Here is a 26,535-nt window from a genome sequence, read left to right on the forward strand (position 1 = left end):
AATCATTTTCAAAGTCCCTTTGAAGTTATCTGAAAACCCACTTTCAATTTGAAGTTATTTGAAATTCCAAATTCTCTCAAAATATTCAAAATGAGACAAGCACTGGTACGCGTCGGTCCTAAACAAACGGTTTTTAACCCCTTTCCGCGACGGCAGTTGGAACCGTCGCCAAGTGAGTGTGGGCGATGGGGGGGTCCTTCCCACACGACCCAAAAAACCGTCAGGGATATGCCCTCCTAGCACACACGCTCGGCAAAATGAGGTCGTGTGCGACTGGCGAGCGCTCAAATACGGAAATACGTACAGTAGAGCTAAAAAATACAATTATATGGCGAAATTGTTTCCTGTCGCAAGTACATCTCAAACAGTCAGTCCCCGCTAAACATTTTCGTTCGTATGTACATCCCACACAGTCGCTCCAAGGAAAACGTTTCCGTTCACAGGTACATCACACACAATTTTTCCCGTTAAATCGTTTGTGTTATTGAATGTATCACACACGGTCCATAGAAGAAACTGTGTGGCAAAGGTTGTCCATCACACATAGTTTTTATGTGGTAAATGTTTGCGCAAGGTAGCCTAACGCAAATAGTTTTCAAGAGAAAGTCATGTGTGATTGTTCATTGATCCAACACGGTTTATTCCTAGAAACTGTATGCGTTGCCTGAGGTCATCGCCCACAGTATTTTTTCAACAACCGTTTGCAATAGAAAAACCCAATTAGCAGGCTAATTCGCCATTAGCAGGATAATTATCCGATTATTCATAATCCATTTATTAATATAATTGACATTTCATATTAAGCACACAATATATTTCATTTCCATATAAAGGAAGCAGAATTTCATAATTGAAATACATCAGAGTACAACATGATATAGCTTCAGCACTCAGCTACCCCATTACACAACTGCACCAGCAGCAAGTTCAACATGCAACATGTAGAACCTTTCGAAATCAGCATCATAGACGGTATATAGACAGATGCATCTCATCTGGAAACTGTTGAAGCGGAAGGCGAATATTGAACCTTCATTCATGTTGAAGGTCTTTGCAACTTTAGGCCAGTGCATGTGGATGATTGACCGTCTGTCCTTCGTCCTCTTCAGGAACACTTCAATATTGAACCGTGGGTGTTGTATGAAAACCTTCCTCGCCTCCTGACCATAGAGGTGGTTTGAGAGGTAATCATTAGTGAACTGCTTTGGAAAGGCCTGAAAACAAGGATGTGCATAAATATCTTCTCTATATTGGAAATGGGGCAAAGGAATAAAAAAAGGCAAGGTATAATAGTTAGTATCATCTTGTAGTGAACTGATGTCTTCTTCATTGTGCAGACAAAGATCTTGTTGTTTTTTTGTCGCTAATTTCTTTATCCTAACAATCTTTCTGAGTTTCTTGATTTGATTGATATTCATGGACAACTCATTTCCCCATATGCAAAAAGGGTCGAACAGTGGGTCAAAACCTCTGACAGCGGGACCTACATGTCCAAGACCAAATTGTTAAAAACCAAAATATTAGAATGGTTCATGCAATTGCACAATAATGTGCTATTAGAGAACGGACCATGCACGTGCTAACCTCGATTGTAAACCTCAGTGCTTCCCATTGTTTCCCTGCAACACATATCAGGTAGTTAGTCATCAGGTTAAGTAAGGGTTCGCATGCTATCAGTAAATTTTTTTGATGAAAAATAAGCACATTGCAGATTCATCAGATTAATTCAAGCCACACGGAAAACCCATTTACCCAAACAAACCATGATTAAGAACTAGGAAATATAGCACTTGTATATGTTTCTCATGTATTAAGTGTGGCCAAATTTGATTTATTCCCCACATGCACAACAATACAAAATTCTACCCACGACAATTGGACATCGCATTGTAGAATTGAACCAAGCAGTTAACTAAACACCACAACAAATGAACCAAACATTAACTGAGCACCACATTACACAATATAACATACTCCTAATAGAAGATCAGATAGTTAACCAAACAGTTAACTACAGCCAATTGTAGCAATTGTATTTGTTTCTCATGTATTTACTACAGCCAAATTCAATTTATTCCTCACATGGTATACAATAACAGAATGCACCCACAACTATTGAACATCGCATTGCAGAATTGAACCAAACAGTTAACTAAACACCACAACACAAATGAACCAAACGTTAACTGAGCACCACATTGCACAATGTATAACCAAACCAAGCATGCTTGACAACTTGGAAATATAGCAATTGTATTCGTTTCTCATGTATTTTGTAAACATAAATTTGATTTCTTTCTCACATGGAAGACAATACGAAATTGTAGCCTGAAGAATTGAACATCACGTTTGCAGAATTGAACCAAAGAGTTAACTAAAGACGACAACTAATTAACAAAACAGTTAATAAGTGAGCACCACACTGCACGACATATAGTACATATACACTGCAACAGATTGCATGGTAAAATTAGATAGCACAATTCACTAGAATTTGTGAAGGAAAGGCAGGAGCAGCACATGCAACGGGTAAACCGAACATGCTTAACCGGCGTAGCTAGTAAATGGCAAGGTGCTCCTCCAAGATCTGGGTGTCGGCGCAAATGGCAGCCATCACGACCTCATCCGCGCGTGCGGCCGCAATTTGCTTCTCCGCTGCCAAATGCTCCTTGAGATCCTAGCTAAAATGCGTGCACCATGGCTTAGGGCGGCGCTTATTTGGTGGAGGGGTCGGTGATTTGGGTGGAAGGTTCCGCGCTCGCGCCGGCGGTCGGGGCATGTGGGATGTGGAAGGAGGAGGAGGATGGGGGTCGGGTGTGGATTACCTGCCTGGATAGACGAGGCCGAGCAGCGTGAAGGAGGGTCACCGACGAGGAGGCGGTGCTGCAAGCAAGGAGTGAAGGTTTTAACTTGGAAAGGAAGGCGGAAGGAGGGGAAATGTGGCTTTTGGTAAGGGGGAGGGGCGGGGAGGTAGATATTTCCGCGGAAGCCAAAAATTTGGAATCGCTTCAGCCAAAAAACTGGCACGCAAAGTTTCATCAGACACGGTCCCTTATTCAGAATTGTGTACGATATGTGGACATCACAAACGATTCAGATAGCTTAACCCGTGTGTGATGAGTTTGAACATCAAAAGTTTTGGTTCGAATTTCCATGGTTACAGTGGTCATCCACGTCATTGCATAATTTGGGTACACAAAGTAGACTACAGCACACCCACACTTCTTAATCGAGCAAGTTCAGCAATTGAACAGAGCTAGCTGACCTAAACATTACTCTAACAAATTAAAGACCGGCGCTCTTAATTAAACAAAACAAAGAGAACTACTACGGCTGGTGCTCATCAATCTCCGCTGCCGCCTCCATGTCCAGCTCCCGCCCGACGGTCTCCTGGGGAAGGGGCTCCATGGTATCCATCGCACCATACTCGGGAAGCATCTCGCCATCCGCGTCCGCCATCTCTTTAGAAAAGGCCGCCACGAGCTGGGCATGGGCGGACGCGATCTGGGCTTGTATGGGCTCCATCGTCGCAAGGTATGCGGGGGAGGAACAGACAGCTGCTCGAACGCTCTCGGCGATTGCCAGCTCTTCGGCCGTGGGTTGCCGACCGTTGTCGGAGAAGCTTTGTTCAATTTGTGTGGTGACCGCCAGGAGCTGGGTGTGGGCGGCCTCGACATGGTCGTGGGCGGCCTCCATCAGGGCTAAGGCCGCCACTGCAGAACGGACAGCTGTTGTGCCGCTCTCGCCAGTTGCTATCCCCGAGGCAGATGTTGCTGCCGCCACCTGAGAAGCAATAGCGGCCGTTTGGGCTGCCTTTGCCGCCCGGTCGCAGATTGCGGCCGCGCTCATGCACCTTATTAGCACGTGCATGGCGGCTGCGGCCGCGCTCTCGCCGGACTGGGCCACCGAACTTGCCCTCACAACACGGGTCCACGTGCCCATCTTTCACCGGCGATGATTGAACAGTGAAATGATATTTTGGGAGCGAGCTAGTGTGCTTGAGACGCCGGATGTGGACTGTAGCCGACGGACCTTCTCGCGTAAGCCATAGGCGTACTATACACCGACGGTGCTCCAGGACATTTTGTGTTGCATCTCACACGGTTGCTGATAATAAACTGTGTGCGATCTACTTGATTTTTCATCTTGATTTGAATTACATAATGGGGTCAAAGCGGCAATGGATGGTGTTTGAATTTCTAGACCTTTTATCTAGAGTGAACATGCAACTATATGTGTGTCGTAAAAGAATTGGAATTATTCAGGGTTCGTTTGAACATTTTATACATTAAATTGGTTTTCTAGCCATTTCAGGTGCACAATTCAAAATTAAACTACATGCACATGCTCCAGTGCATATAAATTGGTTGACAAATCAAATATGTGTCCTTGGGTGCATGCTTAGGTCCCATGCAAGAAATGGGAAAGAATTTCAAACACTAGGGCACCGTTGATTGCCGACAAAACATTGAGATGCCTGGTTTTTAAATTCTAGTAAATCCAAAACTCGTCTAAAATTCATAAAACTTGGCATGCTATCATGGAGCGGCATCAACATGCCGTGGTAAAATTTTTGTCCCATTTGGGGCAGGTTTGGGTATATGCTTCTCACAAACCGGAGCTTCTCACAACAAGCATGATGGTTTTCGGTAGGGAACGCCCCACCTTTGGGGACGAAACGATATCCATTGCCTCTTATTACTTTCAATTTTTTTCTCATGTCAACATAGAACAACAGGAGTGTTGTGTCAATTTTTGTGATTTTTCAGGGTTCGTTTGGACATTTTTATGCATTAACTAAGTTTTCAATGCATTTATGTGCACAATTCAAATTTGAACTACATGCACATGCTCCAGTGCATATAAATTGGTTGAAAAATCAAATCTGTGTCCTTGGGTGCATGCTTAGGTCCCATGCAAGAAATGGGAATGAATTTCAAACACCAGGGCACCATTGATTGCCGGCAAAACATTGAGATGACTGGTTTTTATATTGTAGTAAATCCAAAACTCGTCTGAAATTCATGAAACTTGGCATGCTATCATGGAGCGGTATCAACATGCCGTGGTAAATTTTTTGTCCCATTTGGGGCAGGTTTGGGTATATGCTTCTCACAAACCGGAGCTTCTCACAACAAGCATTATGGTTTTCGGTAGGGAACATCCCACCTTTGGGGACGAAACAATATCCATCGCCTCTTATTGCTTTCCAATTTTTTTCTCGTGTCAACACAGAACAACAGGAGTGTTGTGTGAATTTTTGTGATTTTTCGGGGTTCGTTTGGAAATTTTTGTGCATTAACTGAGGTTTCAATGCATTTATGTGCACAATTCAAATTTGAACTACAAGCGCATGCTCCAATGCATATAAATTGGTTGAAAAATCAAATATGTGTCCTTGGGTGCATGCTTAAGTCCCATGCAACAAATGGGAATGAATTTCAAACACAAGGGCACCGCTAATTGCTAGCAAAACATTGAGATGCCTGGTTTTTAAATTCTAGTAAATCCAAAACTCGTCTGAAATTCATGAAACTTGGCATGCTATCATGGTGCGGCATCAACATGCCGTGGTAAAAAATTTGTCCCATTTGGGGCAGGATTGGGTATATGCTTCTCACAACAAGCAAGATGGTGTTCGGTAGGGAACGTCCCACCTTTGGGGACGAAACGATATCCATTGCCTCTTATTGCTTTCAAATTTTTTGTCGTGTCAACATAGAACAACAGGAGTGTTGTGTGAATGTTTGTGATTTTTTGGGGTTCGTTTGGATTTTTTTTTGCATTAACAGAGTTGTCAATGCATTTATATGCATAATTCAAATTTGAACTACATGCACATGCTCCAGTGCATATAAATTGGTTGAAAAATCAAATTTGTGTCCTTGGGTGCATGCTTAGGTCCCATGCAAGAAATGGGAATGAATTTCAAACATGAGGGCACTGTTGATTGCCGGGAAAACATTGAGATGCCTGGTTTTTAAATTCTAGTAAATCCAAAAGTCGTCTGAAATTCATGAAACTTGGCATTCTATCATGGAATTGGACCCGACATGCTGTGGTATTTTCCGTGTCCATTTTGAGAGAAGGCGCACTCAAATAATAACAACCAACAAAGGCATTTTGAAAAAATAGCTGCCACTTTAATATCTCAAACGTTTGTATAATTGAAACCGTGTGCGTTCTGTTAACCATTCACGTGACGCCACGTGTCTTGGTTTTAATGGCTGTAGGTGGTGCCGTGCGAACAACTGCTTGACCTTGAATGAACGGGAGGCGTGCGAGCATCGTCTGGTGCGCAGGCTGAGTAAGAGGCGTGCAAGTTGTCCTCGAGTGCGCCGGCTCACCGGGAAGTATGCGAGTTGTACGCTGCGCAGGCTCACTGGGAAGCGAGCCCTTTGACTTCCATGGCCGCCGCCTTGCTCGCATCCTCTCCATTAATGGCGCCCAAGCTGCAGTTTAATTCACTTTTTAAATATAAAACACTCATCGCGAACGTTTTAGTTAGAACACCCGTATGCAATCCGATAGCTTCCCCAGGAAGCCAAGAGAAAATGTGCCGAGTAGGATTTCTGCAGCTCTTGATTGCAAACGTTTTAGATAGAACACCCGTATGCAAAGTGAGAGCAGCGCAGGATTTGTGCATCCCTTCAACACCAACAGTTGTTTTGGATGACCCGTGTGCAACCACGTACAAACAATTTGGTAAGATTTGTCAATCCTCGTAACACTGCAATTTGTCAAAATATGAAGCTAAAAATCACTAGCAGTATCTAATTTTTGCAACTCAAATTCAGTAATTAATCATAAAATTTCATTTCTAGATTAAGCAGTCGTTCTTAACTTATACAAACAGTTCAACTCGACAGCTGAACCGACCAAACTTTTCCCCAATTATTGCCAACCACGTACTGAAATAGCTAGTTCAACTATATATACTAGCTAATTTTAAGTACGTTGTACAGTTCCACCACATCTATAGTCAGATGAACTGAACAAAATAGCCCCTAAATACTACTACTATTGTGGAGGGGCTTTGTACTACTATCGGCTGCCTCTCCTCTGCCGAGCACGCTCAGTAAGAGGCCGAGGAGGAGGAGCCTACCGACGAGCTGGGCAACTGCAATACGGTGCCTGCCGATGTTGCAGCTTCAGCGACGCTCACCTCGAACGCCCTCTGCAACTCCAGACGACCCCTTTCGAAGTGGTGGTTCTCCTCGTAGTTCTCCTGATTCCTCGCCTCTAAAGCGGCATGTGCCGCGGCCACGGCGGCGGTAAGGCTCTTTGCATGCTCGACGAGGCGCTCCTCGTCCTCTCGCAGGAACTCGGTGTAGCGCGCAAGGTCGATGATGCATGTGCGGGCATCCACCTCTGCCTCCCGCCTTCGGGCGGCGGTGGCAGAGCGGGTGATGACCCCGGTGGTCGACGGTGGGCTGGCGGCCACGGTGGCCGACGACGTGGTGGCGGCCATGACCACCACCTCCCGCCTTCGGGCCGCGGTGGCGGAGCGGGTGATGGCCACAGTGGCCGACAGCGGGGGTGGCCGCCACGACGGCCACCTCCCGCCTTCGGGCCGCGGCGGCGGAGCGGGCGATGGCCCTGGCTTTCGATGGTGGTGTGTCGGCAACAACGGCCGGCAACAGTTGCTGACGGGCACCGGCGGCGAAGCGTGTGGTGGGTGTTCCGTGCACACCCAACAGGGACGCCACCCGCACTACACTACGCCGGGGACTGCGCCGCCGCCGCGGTGTAGCCTCCCAGCTGGAGCTGCCCTCTGATGACAGCGGAGTGGCTGAGAAATGATGACGGACCGGTGTCATTGGCGATTGTGGGAGAAGCAGACGAGATAAGCTACAGGGAGGGAGGGGAAAATGCGACGCAGGACTCACCGGCCGTGAGGGTTTTTATAGCAGGCCGGTAAGCATTGGGATTTGGGGGGATTTCACCGAGTCGGGCAGGAAGCTTGCGCGGGAACCTGTGAGGTTGCGTGGGAACAGGCTCACCGACGATTCATTGGCGCTACCGTTTGGCCAAAAGAACGCCCCCGCGCGCTGCGCAAGCTTGCACTGTAAGCCGTCTGCGGCAGCAGGGTGACAAGACGTGCGAGAGGAGGACGAAAGGCCACTTATACATACAGTTAATAAAAAAACATTTGCGATTTAATTACCTACTATGCCACCCTGGTTTATAAGTATGATTTAACTAATAAAATGCGAATGCATGTCACACAATATTATATAGTTGGATTTGTATTTGAACATTGTTTCCAATTATATAATTTCCAAAACATGCATTAACATTTTGTTGGTTAAATTTGAGGGCAAAGTATGGCACGGAATATAAAGGAGACTATAGACTAGACGGAGGTGGTAGCACACGGCCGCTCTCTACGCAGCGACGCAACTGTCGGCCGTCTTGTAGGCGACCATTTCCTGCGTGTTCAACTGCTCTATGCGTGTGGTTTCTTGCGGTTCAGGCGGCCGCGGCGCGCTCTGCTCGCGTCCCGCCCCGAGCGCTCTTCTCTCGCGTCCCTCTGGGTGCTCTGCCCTCATCCCTCCATGCGCGCTGCCAGTGTTTGGGGCCGGCGCACAATCACGCACGTTCGTGTGCAAGCGGTTGGGCCGGGAGCGATGCGACGATGCATTTGCCCGCTGCAAAAACTGCCATGTGGACGCGCCGAGAATCCACGCCGCCTGGCCCCCTTTTATTCCTGTGGCCTTTTACCTTCATCTCTCATCTCACACGACACAATAAGCACACCCACGGGGACACATACAGAGAGGACATCCAGCGGTTCCAATGGCGCTCCTAGCGGCCGACAACGACAACGGCGGGCAGTTCACCACGCATCACGTAGTGGACACCCACGTGAGGGGGAAGGCCCTCTCGGTGGTGTACATGAACGATCCGGTCTTGGTGGAGATCTCCATCCAAACTATGGAGCAGTTCCTTGCCGAGGACAGTACCGAGTGGTCGGCTTCGACCTCGAGTACACCATCGGTCGTGCCGGGCACGATCAGAAGGTTGCCGTCACCCAGTTGTGCGTGCGACATGACATCCTCATCTACCACTACCACCTTGCCACAAGGCCTTGCGAGCGTTTCTCCAGGTTTATCGACAGCTCCGACTAGAGTTTCGCTACGGTGGACACCACCAACGATCTAAAAGCGCTCAAGGTTTCGGACTTGAAATGCCCGAATCTTGTCGACATCCAGCACCACTACAAGGTCTGGGGCAGCGATAAAAACAAACTGAACTCCCTGGTTGACCTCGCCTCGGCCATCATCGACCCCAACTACGCGAAGATGAAGGAAGAGAGCAATAAGGACAAGAACGCCTGGCACAGTGTGTAGCATGAGAGACTGGATGAACAACATGTCAAGTACGCGGCCATGGATGCGTACACAAGCTACGAGATGTACAAGCGGATCGTTGACATGAGGAACTGTCTTCTTCCTGACCTAGACAAGGGATCGAGCCACATAGCAGTGGCGGGAGCGTCACAAGAAGTAGATGACTAGACGATCGTTTCTCCTACTTTAGAATGCATGCAATTGTTTATTTAGGTGTGTGCGAATGATCTGTATAGTTACTTATGTAATTGGATGTTTGTTTCAGTTATATATATATATATACGTACACACACACATGTTATTCTACTATAGACAGCAATTCACACGGCTTATTAGCAGCAATCGTCTGTGTTATTATTGGTCTTCGCACACATTTCTGATTACGGACCTGTTTGCCGCGTATCACACACATCTTGTTCAGTTGAACCGTTTCCATTGTGTTGCCTAATCACACATAGTTCATCCCAGTGAACCGTATGCTGTATATCGCACACGCCTTCATCTGGCCGCCCGTTTCTCTTGTTCCTCCTCATCCCAAACAGTTAATTGAGTTGAACCGTATGCCCTGCATCGCACACGCAACTAAATTCTGAACCGTGTTTGATGCATATATCATCGCAAACGTTTTGCACCTTTTTTGATGGTTTTTTTACACCACCGTTTGTGATTATGGCATCGCACACAGTTTCGTCGAAGGGTCTCTGATCGTAGTGTCGCGTTTGGACCATCCTGCAGTAGTGAAGGAATATGATACTTCAAAATTCAGAGGCATTTGAAATATATGGTCAAAGAAAAATAGAAAAGAATTTCAAATGGTTTGAAATTCAAATTTAAACTCATTTGAAGTTTTTATTCAAGTTATTTTTATCCTAAAAATAAAAATATGGAAATGAAGGTAAAATGATTCCTTCAAAGAAATAATTATGAGGAAATAAATTTGAAATTCTTTTGGTATTTTAAAAATGATTTTTATTAGTTTTATTGCAACAGTACCACTGTTTAAATTTTGTGAATTTTTATAGAGTTAATTTGAACTTGAAAAATAGTTCATCTTTTTCTCTGTTTTTTGAACATTTTAATATATTTTATGCCTATATAATATATTTTTTATTTTATTTGTTTACTTTATTTTTCTTTTTGTGTTTTTTAAAAACAAAAATGGTCGAAGCCTTCTAGCCCAACAGCGCGGACGACCCACTCTGTCGGCGTTCTGGGAATGGGGGTCCCCAGAGTTGCCTGCCCGCGGCCCACGGCGTGGCTGCGCTAGCAGGCCTGTACGGCCCATCTTCATCAACAAGGCAATCAAGACCCTCGCGAGGGGCCAAGCCTCACAAGGCGGACGACACAAGACCTCCTCAGGAGCGGCCTCACCAGGCTGCCTCACGAGGAGCGGAGATATCAAGGCAGGGCAAACCTCACGAGGCTCTCGTGACATGAGCCATGATGATCAAGATCAGGCGGGCGCCAGCTCGCACAGCGTCCTTGTTTCCTCTTTGGTGCTAAGGAGGCCAGCGCAGGCGCGGAGTACCGAGGCATCAGGCAAAGGTTTCCATATCAGTGCAACGAGACCGAGACCAGCCGAACGGCGGGACGGAGGTCACCGTGGAGCCCAAGACGGCGTCACCACCAGAGCCTTTTGCAGGCGAAGGCCGCTTTTCTCAGGATAAGCTGTACTAGCTGTCCCGTTTCAAATTGGCCGTTGTTGGCTCCCTTCCCGCTAGATATTTGGGAAGAGGACCAGGGCCTATATAAGTAGAACTAGCCACCACAATAGGGGGCAGCTTGATCTGATCTGATCGAGAGCCAACCCTTAGCCACACACCGAACACAAGAACACCCCAACCTCAGGAGGCTGTTCTTCCCCTTGTACTGTTCATCATCAGCCCAAGAGGCAATCCACCACCACCACACTGGAGTAGGGTATTACACCACAACGGTGGCCCGAACCAGTATAAATCTTGTGTCTTTGTGTTGCGAGTTCGTCGAGTTCGTCCGTGAGATCTTAGCGAGCTAGGGCGTATATTGGTAGGGAGGAAATCTCCACGCGCACCCCAGTGTTCGAACGTTGAGGGTTTTGCCGGAACCCGTGATCCGACATTTGGTGCGCCAGGTGTGCGCCGGAACTTCCCTTCCGTCGTTCGCGTCCAATCGCTCCGTCGTCTCCATGGCAGACGCTCGCCGTGCTCGTGCTGAGTGCCAGGCTGCCCTAGCCACCCGCGTCGCTCGAATGGCTCCCGTCGATGGGCCACCTCGTCGCTCTCCGTCTCCTGCCGCCACTGGCCTGGCAGGGAACGAGCAGTAGGCATCCTCGTTGCACTGCTCGGTGCGGCAGGACGGCCGCACCGCCATTCCATCGCTGACCCCGGCCGGTTCCTCATCCCACGCTCGACGCGCCCCCATGGACGCACAGGCTGCGCTCCTCATGGCGCACGAGCTCCGATGCTACCGCCCGGTCGACTACCTCTATGAGGACTGGCTCGACCACATCGCCGAGTTTGTCCGCGCCGCAGGGGGCTCCCCTGTGCCGTCCCTCTCTCCGCCAGGCCCTTCGCCAGCTGCAGGCGATGCAGCTCACGGAGTGCCTCCACCTCCTCTGCCCCAAGATGGCGCCTTGGCTCCAAGGCGTGCGGCTCCGCGACGCGATCCGCCGCGTCCGGCGCCCGCGCGTGAAGAAGGAAGCTGCCAAGAAGTTCCTCGACCGCAAGAGAACGCCCCGCCACTCCTCGCACCACCGCGCCAGGATTGTCTGCCGCGGCAGGCTCCCGCGCCGCTTGCCGTAGCGGCGCGTGGGCATCAAGACCAGGCTCCACCTCCAAGGCGGGCCCTAGCGACCACGGCCGGTTGCCGCGCCTTCACCTCCGAGCTGCTTAGCGTCGCCTGGCCGGGCAAGTTCAAGCCAGATATGCCTCCTCGCTACGACGGCACCCTCGACCCCGCGGAGTTCTTGCAGCTCTACGAGCTGAGCATCGAGGCGGCCAACGGCGATGAGAAAGTCATGGCGAACTGGTTCCCTATGGCGCTCAAAGACGGCGCCCGTTCGTGGCTCCTGAACCTGCCTCAGGGCTCGATCTCCTCCTGGGACAAGATGCGCGACCGCTTCATCGCCAACTTCCAGGGCACTCGCGACTGCCCGCCGGCCGCGGGTGACCTGCGCCGCATCAAGCAACAACCAGGAGAGACCCTCCAGAAGTACATCCAGTGCTTCAACAACACTCGCCTCAAGATCCCCAAGGTCACAGACGAGGCCATCATCTCCGCGTTCTCTGACGGCGTCCGCGACATCAAGATGAAGGAGGAGCTCGCTATCCACGAGGAGCTGTGCACATCTCAGGAGCTGTTCAACCTGGCGATCAAGTGCGCAAGAGTTGAGGAGGGGCGCCTATCCCTCCTCGAGCTACCAGCTGCGGGCCCGGAGGAGAAGAAAGCCAAGGCCAAGGACGTGAAGCGCAAGGAGGCAGCCGTGCTCGCAGCGGAGCCGGACACCAAGCGAGGCAGAGATCAGCCCGAGTCATCCAAGAGCAGCCGACTATTATGTGCCTTCCACAACCTGAACACCCACAACACCAGCGACTGTCAAGAGCTCAGAGCCATTCGGGAAGGACGCTTCGGTCGACAGCCTGAGCGCAGCGACCGGGGCTACGGCCGAGGGGGAGGACGTGGTGGCGGATGCTGGGACGACCGTGGCCCGCGCCAGGAGTGGCGCGACAGGCCTCGTGAGGACCGCTGGTAGGATCATGCTCGCAAGGGCGCCTGGAGAGACCAGCCTCGTGAGGATCGTCCTCAGGGCAACGCCGGTCTTCCCCCGCTGCCGCCACCGCCAAGAAGGAATGACGACCACCATCAGGATGAGGAGGCTGGGGGCTTCCAGGAGCCGCGCGCTATCGCCTGCATCTTGGGCGGAGCTCAGGCCCCAGCCTCGCAGCGTATCTTCAAACAGATTGCTCGTGAAGTGAATGCAGTCCTCCCCAAGCTTGAGGCCACACGCCCGCTCAGGTGGTCCCAGTGTGCCATCACCTTTAACTCGGCAGATCAGCTCAAGTGCGCAGCCACCGCTGGTGCTCTCCCAATGCTTTGTTCACGAGTCATCAGCAACGTGCAAGTTACCAAGACCCTCATCGACGGCGGCCCAGGGCTCAACATCCTGTCCGTCAACACGTTCGACAACCTCCAAGTACCATATGACCAGCTTCAGCCTACCAAGCCCTTCTCAGGAGTGACCGACGGCTCCACCACACCGATAGGGCAGGTCCGCCTCCCTGTCACCTTCGGAGAACGCAAGAACTACCGCACCGAGCTCATTGACTTCGATGTTGCGCACATCCGTCTGCCATACAATGCTAGGGTATCCAGCCCTGGCCAAGTTCATGGCAGTGACCCACCACGGCTATAACGTCCTCAAGATGCCGGGAAGCGGCGGAATCATCACAGTTCCATGCGAAGAAAGAGATGCGGTGTGCTCCCTCGAGCGCGCCTTTTAAGCTGCAGCAATCGACGACCCCGACAGCCAGGGCGATGGCCCTCTGGAGGCCATCCCCAAGAAGAAGAAGCATCTGCGCCGTACCGGGCCTCAGGAGGGCGGCAACATAGCCGGAGCCTCATCAGGATCAGCGCCCGCTCCAGGGGCGCCTCCCTCCATCACATAGGAAGGCGCGCCCGGCGCCCTCCTCGGGCAGGGCTTGGGGGCTCTCTCATTGAGGGCCTCAGACCTTGCCCACATCACGAGGGAGGCGCTTGGGCACCACTTGGAGGCATGCTTCAAGGCACATTTCCCTCAGGAGAACACAGGGCAAGGAGCGCCCACCGCTCAGGAGTTCATCACCAAGACCACTCAGGAACTACAAGACGCAACGACCATGCGCGGCGACCGCCGCTCGTGAGGCGCGGCTCCCCATCCAGGCGAGGATGCCGGGCTGCGTGTCTGCATCGATGTCCCAGGGCTCAACAGGGCCGCTTCTCAGGAGATTTTCTGGCCTTCGCGCGTGGGCCGGTGCGAGGGTCCACCGCACAGCTACGTTCACATGCCTTTTGGCTTGCCGAGCGTGTCATTCGTCTACCAGCGCAACCTGCGGTGCGTCCTGGCGGCTCAGGAGGCCAGGCACCACGCCGTCCTGGCAGAGATGGAGATGGTCCTCAGGGAACCGCCTAGGCCCCCAGAGCCTCCCGAGGCTCAGGGCCCTGGTGGCTCGTGAGAAGCCGCCTCTTCGCCGCGTGCCTTCAGCTGCTCCGACATCTCTTCATCAGCATAACCAGGTGACATTTTCCAAGTTCATTTAGCTGGGAGCGCCCCTCGGGCTGCATCATCCCCAGGTCGCGTGGGTCCGTCCCTGTGGCATGTACCCCTTTTACTTGTGTCTTTAGCTTACCTTGCTGGGGGCGCCCCTCGGGCTGCATCATCCCCAAGCCGGTCGGGCCTGACCCAAGTGGCATGTATCTTTCCGCATTTACCCAAGTTGGTCTGCCTTTCAGGCTTAACCTGTCCATGACCGTCGCCTGCTCGACTATCACCTCCCTCGGGGGCTACTCACACAGGCACGTCGCTGGTGCATGGGCCCGTCCCTGCCACGTCGACAAACCTGAGCGGTCGAGCTCTGGCTCGCGGCACGCTCCGCGCACGTCACCTCACCAGGCCCTCAGTGCCTTCATTCCTTCGTGGAGCAACCAGTGGCAGGCTGGCAACCGAAGCAAAAAAACCGTGTTTCTTCCTTGTGTTGGTTCACAGGGATCTCGTGAGGAGGATGGCAGGCGGCACCGCAAGCTTCCTATTCTCTCGTGCAATTCGCTTGCGCGTTAAAAGGGGGGCTCCTGAGCATCGCGACTCAGGAGCTCTTACTGGCTCTCCAGCCCTCACCCCCTGGCCTTGACCACGGCATCGCGACCTGGCATACCAACGGCGGCTGAGCTCGCTCGAGGGCCGGGACCTGAGGACGTGGAGCACTAAGGAGAGCACGGGAGGAGGGAGACTCGTATGGGCCCGACCTAGCTATGCTGCGGAAGCTTGCGCGCCAACCTGGCGCATCACAAGGAATCGACCCCAAACCGCCAACATAATTCTCACACGAAGATTGACTGATTGATAAAGCCTAAGGGTCACGCACGCTGCAGCCCCGTTGTGGCCACGTTGCCTCCCTTTCTTGCCTTACCATGGCTTCTTGAGCGCTAAAGGGGACCTCGTGAGCATCGCGCCTCAGGGGCTCTTACTGGACCTCGGGCCGCACACCTCCTGGCCTTGACCATGGCACGCGACCTGGCATACCAGCAACGGCTGTAGCCTGCCTGGGGACCGGGACCTGTTAGCGTAGAGTAACAATCTATCGCGAGGATGAAAAGGGGAGACCGAGCCTTAACGGGACATGCGTTCGCAAATTTTCATGACAAGGAGGATGTACACAAAAGACATTACAGACCCTTTACATGCCCCCACGGGGTACTCCATGAATCGTCGCAGGGAACAAAAGACTAAAACTCAGAGGAATCCTATCTACACCCTCCCGTGGTGGACGCCATCATCAACAGTGGGCCACGGGAAGCCGGCGCCAACCCCATCCAGATCAGCGGTGGCGGCGGCTGGATGCCGCAGCCCGGCTCCGGGCGCGACGAGAACTCGGGGGGACGTAGCTGTCGTCGCTCGTCTCCAGAGTCTCGTAGAGCTCGGGGGAACTGCTGGACTCCCAGGGGCTGCTGCTGCTAGAGTAGCCGCGAGCGGAGCGCACGTCAACCTGGCGCTCCTGTCCAGGGCAACACTCCAGGCGGCGGCCCTCCGCGTCGAGGACCTTAAAGAAAAGTGTGGAGGCGCCGTCGTACACAAAGAGGATTGCGAGGGCGCCTCTCGCACGGCAAACCCGCGCGATCTCACCCCAACCGCGGGTCATGAAGATCTTCCGGTGGGGACCGTTTCGATCTCTGCTCTGGTCGCCGGAGCGTTGTAGTCAGCATGCTGCAGCCAGAGCTCGAGGGGCCCCCTCGGCGGCATCACGTCAGAGAAGATCCACGGGAAGCGGATCCAAGAGCTTGGGGGCATCGGCGCCCATAGCACAAGCTCGCGCGAGGAATCCGCGGTGTGGATTCCAGGGGCAACGGCATGCGTCGCCATCGCACGGCGACCACGGGCACGGCGCGGACGACGCCGCTCGTTGCTTCCTCCTCCTGAGCCCCGGGCTTGGGCATACAGGGGTAGCGGGTACCCTGGAGGAGGCCGCTCGCACCAAGGCCTCGTCACCAACTGCATCGCCGCCTCATCACGGCGATGAACCAGCCTCTTCTTCGGCGGAAGCGGCCCCGGATCATCGCGGGGGGCCTTTCCTTTCTCGCTAGCAGAAAACCTTCAGATCGGTGCCATTGCTATTGGCAATGGGGCAAGGAGGAAGAAGCATGCGAACCGTGAAGAGATGGGCGACGGGGGCCCTGCCCCCCTCCCCATTTATAGCAGAAGAAGGCCAACCGGCGCCTCCCAGGATCACAGGTAATGATGATTTTTCTTGCATGTCGCAGGGATTTGTCAAGTCGAGCAGTTGCCCAGGCCGCGTGGGGAAGTGGAGACGCCCACGTCCAATCAACCGCCACGCGTCGACCAAGGCCGCAGGCTTTTGGGGCCCGCGGCGCTCCGCGCTTGACCTTTGGCTTCGCCGCGAAGCCAAGCCTGAGCACACCTTGGGCCCGGGGGCTACTGTCGGCGTTCTGGGAATGGGGGTCCCCAGACTTGCCTGCCTGCGACCCACGGCGTGGCTGCGCTAGCAGGCCTGTATGACCCATCTTCATCAACAAGGCAATCAAGACCCTCACGAGGGGCCAAGCCTCGCGAGGCGGACGATGCAAGACCTCCTCAGGAGCGGCCTCACCAGGCTGCCTCGCGAGGAGCGGAGATATCAAGGCAGGGCAAACCTTGCGAGGCTCTCGTGACGTGAGCCATGACGATCATGATCGGGCGGGCGCCAGCGCGCACAGCGTCCTTGTTTCCTCTTTGGTGCTAAGGAGGCCAGCGCAAGCGCGGAGTACCGAGGCATCAGGCAAAGGTTTCCATATCAGTGCAATGAGACCGAGACCAGCCGGACGGCAGAACGGAGGTCACCATGGAGCCCAAGACGGCGTCACCACCAGAGCCTTTTACAGGCGAAGACCGCTTTTGTCAGGATAAGTTGTACTAGCTGTCCCCTTTCAAATTGGCCGTTGTTGGCTCCCTTCCGCTCAATATTTGGGAAGAGGACCAGGGCCTATATAAGTAGAACTAGACACCACAATAGGGGGCAGCTTGATCTGATCTGATCGAGAGCCAACCCTTAGCCACACACCGAACACAAGAACACCCCAACCTCAGGAGGCTGTTCTTCCCCTTGTACTGTTCATCATCAGCCCAAGAGGCAATCCACCACCACCACACTGGAGTAGGGTATTACACCACAACGGTGGCCCGAACCAGTATAAATGTTGTGTCTTTGTGTTGCGAGTTCGTCGAGTTCGTCCGCAAGATCTTAGCGAGCTAGGGCGTAGATCGGTAGGGAGGAAATCTCTGCGTGCACCCCAGTGTTCGAACCTTGAGGGTTTTGCCGGAACCCGTGATCCGACACACTCCAGCTCGCGCGCGCCCGAAGCATTACTAGATCTCTCACCTGATCTCTTTCCTTCTCCCTTCTCTCTCTGGTATGCGGGTCCCACCGATCGCACGAAGATCGTCGCGTTCACCTTCCTTCTTCCTCCCTCCTCTTTCCTTCTTCTCGGAGATCCACCGCAGATCAGATTTCCCTCGCGATCCTTTGTCGTCTGGCCATCGCCCCTCCTACAAGACTCGCTCCCTATATAAACCCAATGCCCCTCTCTCATTCCCCTTAAATATTCCTCTCTGGCGCCCTCGCGCTGCCGGAATTACTCGTTGGAGGAGCGCACTCCCGCCGTGCCATTGCTGCTCCCTCACGCCACCCTAACGCCCTAAGCCACCACTGACGCCACCAACCTCACTGTCATCGTCTACCGCATCGACGAGTGCCATCGCCGATGCCGGAGGACCCCTGGAGCGACCTCCATTGTCAAACACCGCCGCCACCATCACCAAAGCATCGCCAGAGACCCCCCCCCTCTCTAAAAGAGCCATCAGTCCTCCCCGACCGTTAGATCTCGCACGATCGGCATAGATTAGATGTACTTTTTTAGCCGAATCATTTTCTTTTAAGCTTCAGTCGTCCGCCCGTAGCTCTAGTGCGCGCATAGCCCGTAGCGAATCAGGATCCGCCACGTGTCCCCTTGGCCGAGCCGTAGTGTTTTTCTTTTTTATTTTTGTTTACAAATTTAGTTTCTGTTTTACATTCTTTATATCTTTTATGTTTTAAGTACAAATTTAGTGATTCTTTTTTGCGTTAGTTTCAAAATTTTATAAAGTTTCTGTTAGATCCAATAGTTTTCATATTTGAAGTCTTTTAAATTTGAATTTGACCAAATTTGCTTCAAACGCCAAATGGGGTATAAATTCTATTTAAAATTTATTTTGCGATGACTCTTGTTAGTACTGGTTTCTAATGAAATTTATTATCCAGTGTTTTAAAGAAATTAATTTAGATTTGTTTAAACATATTCAAAACAGTAGCAAATATGCATAGATTTGATTTATTTCTTTTTCTATTAAATTTTTAACAAAAATTCTTTATGAAAATTTTAGTTGGATAAATTTTATTTTATGTTAACTTTAATTTAAATCAGCAACAATTTGTATTATTAGTGGAAATTGTTTTTCGTTCAATTTTAAGTTACATCTTGTTTTGATCGTAACTAGAGTTTTATAAAAGCTTTTTAGTTGATTTTTTTCTAATGAAAAATATTATAAAATACTTTATATTTTACTAAAACTTTTATATTTTCTTTTCTGTTAATTTATTAGTTTAGTTTTTTCTTTCCTATTAAGTTTTTACTTAGGACAAAACTATTTGGTTTGTTGGTTGTTAATCTTTATAGTTTTATTTGGAATTTTATTTGGTTTTTCTTATTGTTTTCTTTATTGCTTTACTTATCGATTGTTATTTTGATGGCTAGAATGTTTGCTAGTGGGATTGCTTATATGAGTACAATTGTGTGATTAATATAGATCTCTAGGAAAGTGATGAATAGTTATATCAAGTTTTCTGAGAGCGATATAATCTTCAACAACTTTACCAGGCAAGTTCACTTTGACCATATTTTCGTACCTATGTTTTATTGCATTTAGTGTCACCTTTTCAACATTTCCTCCAGTAGTTATATTGAATCTTGTAGTGGGTAGAAGCATGTGGTATGAACCCACACCCTATTACTGAGCCCCGGGAACGTTACATATTCTAATGCTACGCTATAGTAGACGGGGATTGGTATGAGTGTTCGTGAGTTGTGTGAGAAGGAGGACTCTACGTCAATGACGACAAATTTCGAGATGGGAACTTCAAGACCTACATTCTTCAAGACCTCAAGACTTCGAGACTTGAGACAAGATTTCAATACACACTAGTGGGAGGAATGGTCGGAGGTACCTGGGGTTTATCAGGGGAATTGCCTAATGTGAGCTGGGGAAAGCCAGTACTCATGCGGAATGTTCCACCCAGACTCAAAGAGACGAATGAATACTTCATGCCCGGAAGCTTACCTATGCAACCACTAGTCATAATGGGCTCTCGCTTGGTTGATCATCGTGGTGACTCTCTCTGGTCCAGTGCAAAAAGAGGTAGATGAACGGTAGGGTCGGATGGGCACTCGCGGTAGTTAGGGAAACTCTTTGAAATACCATGTTTTGGTCATCCTGTTCTCAAACACCATGTAGTGCGAGAACGAAAATGGAGGGATCGAATCTTGTTGGTAAAGTGCACGAAACTCTGCAGAGTAAAACCTAATCGATTAGTCGTGTCTCCGGTTGCGAACAATTTGAGCCTCTGTACTTGGATCTATCTCAAAACTCTCAACACCAGACTGATAGTTAATAGTGGGCAACTGATAATTATGGTCTATGAGACATCGATTGTCGAAACCATGTCATATTAGATAACTCAACAATGAAGACTCCTAACATTCGTTGGTTGTAGGGAAAATAAAAACCAGTTTTTTTGCAAAAACTTAGACTTAGAGCAACAACAGCCATATTGCATATAGTATAGACTTTTCATCTGCTTTCCATTGTGATCTTGCTGGTACATTCAATGTACTGACATATATGGCTGCAACTTATTATGTTGCAGATATTTCTACCGACGCGTAAGAGTTACGATATAGGTTACGGTCTACATTCAACTTGCCATTGGCATTAATGGGACTCCACACCCTTATGCTTTGTTTTCGCTGTGATATATAAGGTATACTCTGGATCTACATTATTTATTTTACATGTGGTGATATGGTATTTCATCGACGTACTGTGTGCTGGTATGCTGATCCAGGGATGGCACCGAAAGCACAAAGACTTGACTGTATTGGGTCGCGTCGCTACAGTAAAAGTGAGCTCAAACAGTATTGCAGTGTTTGGAAACAAGGCCTAGGGTTTATACTTCCACTAGTGCAATCTCTCATAGTACTAACATAATTGAATAACATAACAATCCCTCAATGTGCGATAAAGAATCACTCCAAAGCTCCTATTGGAGAAAGTAGGATGAAAATGTGTATTGACCTTTATGCCTAGATTACCCCGAGGTCACCACATGAATCCACAAGTTGATTGCCAAAATATATATCAAGTGTGTTGGAGATATACCCTAGAGGCAATAATATTGTATTATTATATTTCCATTTTTATAATTAAGAGTTTATATTTAATGTTATAACTGCTAAAATCCTGGAATATGTGATTCAGTGGAAAACTCATATGCATGTGTGGAATAATAACAGTAAAGCATAGGTTCCTAGACTTGCCTCTAAGACTGGCTCAAGTGTTGTTGGTGATCATGCTTTCCGGATCTTAGGATATCGTTAAGTGTAACAATGGTCCAAAAAACATTGGGAGTATGACATTAGCAGAATGATCATATTGAATCGAGCCAAACTTGTTTGTTATACTTTGAGATAATATCATCTAAAATTAATTGTTATAACATAGAGTGTTAACATCTGTTTTTATTCCTTGGACCATGAGAGTATCATAGTCACTTCTTACCATACGATGAGCTTTGGGGTTGCTGAAACGTCATCTGTAACACAGTGATCACAATGCCAACTTATAGGCTCATCGAAAAGTTTGACAAGGGACTAGATAGCTCAAGAGTGGGATTTGCTCCTCCGACGATGGAGAGATATTCTTAGGGCCCTCTTGGTTTGACGGCATCCATCATCGTCTGGCCAGAAATAGGTTACTATGCCACGGGGATGCCGGAACATATCAACGAGAAAGAAGAACAAAATCGGTAACAAGGATAACGGTATAGTGAGCATGTGGATGACTTAAGAAGATATCGATGCATATCAGGTTTTATAAAGTATCTGAAGAAAAGGGAACATAACATGATAACCAAAGGTTCACTCGTATGTCATCCGTGTAATCATATGGGATCGATATGGACATCCACGGTTCTGCTATCAGTCATTGAACGAAGGAGTTTTCGTTCATGTCTATGTTTTACCGAACCTATAGGGTCACAAGGTTAAGGTAGTCACAATCTGCTGAGTGTTAGCAGTACGAGAGTATCGAGGATTTATTTGTGGAATTGTTTCATTACCATTCGAAATAGTTTCGAGAGGAATCGGAAGCGTTTCGGAGTCACCGGGAGGGTTTCGGAGTTTACGATCAATACCAGGTATTACTGATAAATAATATATTTCTGATTGTGTTAAATTAATAATATAAATCTCTAGTAATTTTTAGGAGGCTTTTATATTTATTTTAATATCAACGGGCCTTAAAAGACCAAGTTATGGAAGGAGTATTGGGCCACAAGGGCCCATGTAGGGGTGCCGCCCCCGGTCCTTTGCCACTATGGGGAGGCCGAATTGGACAGGGGGAGGAATCCTCCTCCCCCTAGGGCCAGCGGAAGGGGAGGATATTCCTTCCCCTTGTGTGGAACCTCCTCCTCCCCTCTCAACCTATATATACTAGAGGCTTTTGCACTATTTGAACACACAAGTTTTGGAGCCTCCTCTAGTTCTCAAGTTCTAGTTCTAGGTGGTCCTAGTTGATCAATTAGAGCTTGACCTAGATCCTCTAGTCCTCATAATGAGAGGCCTGGTGCGGTTCTAATCACCTTCCTCTAATTCTCCGGTGACGATTAGCTCTGGACTGTGAAGCGCCGCCAGATCATGAAGACCGTACACTTGCAACCAAGTAGAGAGGCTGTGCTTTCGGTCTTTCGTTCGAGGGATCGTTCGGGGGCGATTCGCGAGATCGATCATCTATTGTTTAAGGGACTCCGAGTATGATCTACACCAACTCATCTACTTCCGCTGCTACTCAGAGTCAGTAAAAATCGTGATCCAAACCGTTTATGCATCTTCATATTGTTCCTGGGTCATCGTAGGGTGATTTTTTTGTTTTGTACCATGTTTCCCAACAGTGGCATCATGAGTAGTTCTATGATTAGATGCATGTTTCGATCTATATCACATGTGGATGTGAGGGTTTAATGTTCTTTCTCTGCTTCCCTTGAATGTTGCTTCGGTTTAGTTCATTGGCGGCATGATGTAGCTTTGTACAAAGTTTTAACAATCGATCTGCTCTACTTGTCGACGATCTACTAATGGTTCTTTGTGCTACATCATAGTCAAGAATAGTGAACCATCGCAAACACAAGAGGGTGATGAGATGACCGATCTTCTAGGGGGTCATGCGTATTTGACGAAGTTTAGTGTGGGGCTAGAGATTTTTAATTAAGTCTCTTCCCTCACACCCCCAAAAGTTAATCTAGGAATAAGAATTATTGCCTTGATGGTGGACATAGGTAGCTAGTGTTATCCGGAAACCCTAGAAGCCACGTAAATTAAATTTGCCAAGCCGATTAGAGGACGACTAACTTGGTTTTGCAGGATTGCATGTGATGTGGTATAGCCTTCATCATAATGATGAGTTTGTGTATGAGATGGTTATATGTTGTAATGTTAAGTGGCCTGCACGTCACGGCGTGATGACTAGAGCCACGAGATTGCCACTTTAATGTAATAGATGTAGAGATAGCCAAAAGGTTACAGGTGATGATGGAAAACATACACGGAGGACTCCGGCGTGGAGGTGTACCAGGTGCAGTAGGAGGGGCTGAAAATTTTCATGCCACAACAGTGTTTCCTGAAATTGGTGCCACGACAGTGTTTTCGAAATGGTCGCCACAACAATGTTTTATTAAATTGCCGCCTTTGCAACGTTTTTTGAAAAGGCTGCCACGGCAACGATTTTTCTGCCGCCACGACGACATTTCTACTAAAGATTTAAGAGGACCATGAAGACTTCGTCACCTAGGGCTATACCATATCTAGGCGATCCTTAAAAAGTTAAAGGACTAAAACCCTTAGTTGATATATATGTATATACTCTAGCAATTTTTGGCCTTTTCTAGTCGATCCCCTAAACTTAAGGTTGTAAACTTCAATTTGATCAAGTTCAAAGCAGGTTCAACCGAAAATAGCATGCATTCAAACATAAACATAGATAGTTTTGCATAACCAAACATAAAACACAAATTTAAACTAAGCTAAACTACTTTCGGTCGAAGTAGAGGTCAAGCCAATCCTTCCTCGTCATGTACGGTGTGCGGCGAGCCGGGTCCGGGCCAGTACCGTCGTCGGGGTCGTTGGGGAAGGCACTCCTCCACTCGTTGACGTCGATCTCCTCGTCCTCGGGGCCCACCTCGACGCCCTCCACGCCACCGCCGCCGCCGCCTTCGACCTCGTCATCGGAGGAGAGCGCGATAACCTCGCCGCCGTCCTCGCCGCCTTCGACCTCGTCATCGGAGAAGAGTGCGATAACCTCGCCACCCTACGCGCCAGCAATGATCGCCCGCTCCGCCTCCATGAGCTCTGGGTGCTGCCGGCGGAGCTCTTGCATGTAGGCCTCGTCGGCGGCCTCGGCCTCGAGGCACTCCCACGCCTCGTGGTCCTCCCGCGCCATAGCCGAGCTCACCACCCCTGGCTCCGGCGGAACGAGGTCGACCAGATGTGTGCTGAAGGGGAAATTGAGCCTAGCCGCCACGCCGTGGTAGAGGACCTGCCAGCGGTCATACTCCATGGCCACGAGCTCAGCCGTGTGGAAGCTACCGAGCCACCGGTGGGTGTGGGTCTCTCGAACTGTAATCTCGGTGACCCACGTCCCCTACCACCGCTGCCGGACCCTAAGGTAGGACCTCGTCGGCTGCCGGGTCCGAGGGAGGACGGGGAAGTCCTCGAACCGGCGTAGGGGCACGGCGGCGGGCGGATCGGGGGACCGGCGACGGTGGATCAGGCCAGCAGAGGACGACGGGGACACCTCGGCGGCCACCTCGCCAGGCGTCGGGCGAAAAGGCCGCGATAAACATCTTTTTGGCCATTGGCTCCTCGAGCTCCCCGGCACATAGGAAGAGGTTGAGGATGGAGGCACCGGCGATGGCAGCGACCTACCAATGGTTTCAAGGGTTATGTGTGTCTCTGTGAGCGGAGGTTTTGGAGTGTGTGTAGAGGGGGCGGGGGGCAAGGTTGTGTTTGAGGAAATACTGCAGCAACTGAAAATTTTACTAGGCGGGAGTGACAAGGTGGGGCTACCGAAAATTTGGATCAAGGGCGAGCAGATATTTTTGAGATTGCGAGGGATGTAGAGGCGGGAGTAAAATGCCCGGGCTACTGAAAATTTGAATCAAGGGACTAAAGCAGAGCGGGAGTTTTTGGGGAGCGAGCTAGTGTGCTTGACACGCCGGCTGTGGACTGTAGCCAACGCACCTTCTCGCGGAAGCCATAAGCGTACTATACACCGATGGTGCTCCAAGATATTATGTACTACATCTCACACGGTTGGTGATAATAAACTGTGTGGGATCAACTCTATTTGAATTACATAATGGGGTCACAGTGGCAATGGATGCTGTTTGAATTCCTAGACCTTTTATCTGCAGTGAACATGCAACTATATGTGTGTCGTAAAAGAATTGGAATTATTCAGGGTTCGTTTAGACATTTTATACATTAAAGTGGTTTTCTAGCCATTTCAGGTGCACAATTCAAAGTTAAACTACATGCACATGCTCCGGTGCATATAAATTGGTTGAAAAATCAAATCTGTGTCCTTGGGTGCATGCTTAGGGCCCATGCAATAAATGGGAATGAATTTTTTCGGGGTTCGTTTGGCCTTTTTTATACATTAACTAGGTTTTCTAGGCATTTTATGTGCATAATTCAAATTTGAACTACAATCACATGCTCCAGTGCACCAAAGTTGGTTGAAAAATCACATGTGTGTCCTTGGGTGCATGCTTAGGTCCCATGCAAGAGATGGGAATGAATTTCAAATACCAGGGCACTGTTGATTGCCGGCAAAACGTTGAGATACCTGGTTTTTTAATTCTTGTAAATCCAAAACTCGTCTGAAATTCATGAAACTTGGCATGCTATCATGGAGTGGCATCAACATGCCGTGGTCAAAATTTTGTCCCATTTGGGTCAGGTTTGGGTATAAGCTTCTCACAAGCGAGAGCTTCTTACAACAAGCGTGATGGTTTTGGTAAGGAACGTGCCACCTTTGGGGACGGAACGATATCTGTTGCCTCTTATTGCTTTCAAAAAATTTCTAGTGTCCACATAGAACAACAGGAGTGTTGTGTTTATTCTTGGAATTTTCCGGTGTTCGTTTGGCCTTTTTTATACATTAACTGGGTTTTCTAGGCATTTTTGTGCATAATTCAAATTTGAACTACAAGCACATGCACCGGTGCACTAAAGTTGGTTGAAAAATCACATGTGTGTCCTTGGGTGAAATTTCTAGTTCCCATGCAAGAGATGTGAATGAAATTCAAACACTAGGGCACTGTTGATTGCCGGCAAAACGTTGAGATGCCTGGTTTTTAAATTCTAGTAAATCCAAAACTCGTCTGAAATTCATGAAACTTGGCATGCTATCATGGAGCGGCATCAAAACGCCTTGGTAAAATTTTGTCCCATTTGGGGCAGGTTTGGGTATATGCTTCTCACAAACCAGAGCTTCTCACAACAAGCATTACGGTTTCGATAGGGAACGTCCACCTTTGGGGATGAAACGATATCCATTGCCTCTTATTGCTTTCAAAAAATATCTCATGTC

This window comes from Aegilops tauschii, chromosome 3 (assembly GCF_002575655.3).
Source record: "Aegilops tauschii subsp. strangulata cultivar AL8/78 chromosome 3, Aet v6.0, whole genome shotgun sequence".
NCBI lineage: Eukaryota > Viridiplantae > Streptophyta > Magnoliopsida > Poales > Poaceae > Aegilops > Aegilops tauschii.